At 47.6% G+C, this 464-nt stretch overlaps 1 protein-coding gene across 1 annotated transcript in view; it reads left to right on the plus strand.

The window, feature by feature from the left end:
• Pafah2 (platelet activating factor acetylhydrolase 2) overlaps window positions 1-464 on the plus strand; it is a 53,773-nt gene that overhangs the window by 25,605 nt on the left and 27,704 nt on the right. The window lies entirely within an intron of this gene.

Genomic DNA, 464 nt, shown 5'->3' on the forward strand with positions numbered 1-464 from the left:
CAGTCTCCGTGCCCTTGGGCTCCTCTGTAAATGGGCTTGTTGTGCAAGGTTTGCATTACAGCTCTTAACAGGTCTGAGCTCGCATGTGTTGGCCTTATCATCAGGGGTTAGCGATGTCTAGGGCTTCTCCCATCTCTACACTCTAGAGACAGAGTCCTAGCCCAGGGAGAAGTGCCAGGAGGGAAGTTCCCACCAGAAATACCTCATTAGCTCTGGCACAGGGGTGGTACTCAGAGGGTGGGGTTCATAGGAGGGAGTTGACTGGTAAGTACTAAGCAGACAAAAGCAACAGATGTGTGCTGTAAATTAGCAGGTAGAACGCAGCGCTGTGTTGCTAATAACATTCTCAATTCCTTTTGTTTTTGAAATGGTTTCATGTATATCATCTCATTGATCCTTCTGACAGTCTGAATGAACCACAGGACTGATTCCATTATGCCATTAGGTGGTGTTCTGGTGAGCTG

This window comes from Octodon degus, unplaced genomic scaffold (assembly GCF_000260255.1).
Source record: "Octodon degus isolate 3935 unplaced genomic scaffold, OctDeg1.0 scaffold00092, whole genome shotgun sequence".
Lineage (NCBI taxonomy): Eukaryota > Metazoa > Chordata > Mammalia > Rodentia > Octodontidae > Octodon > Octodon degus.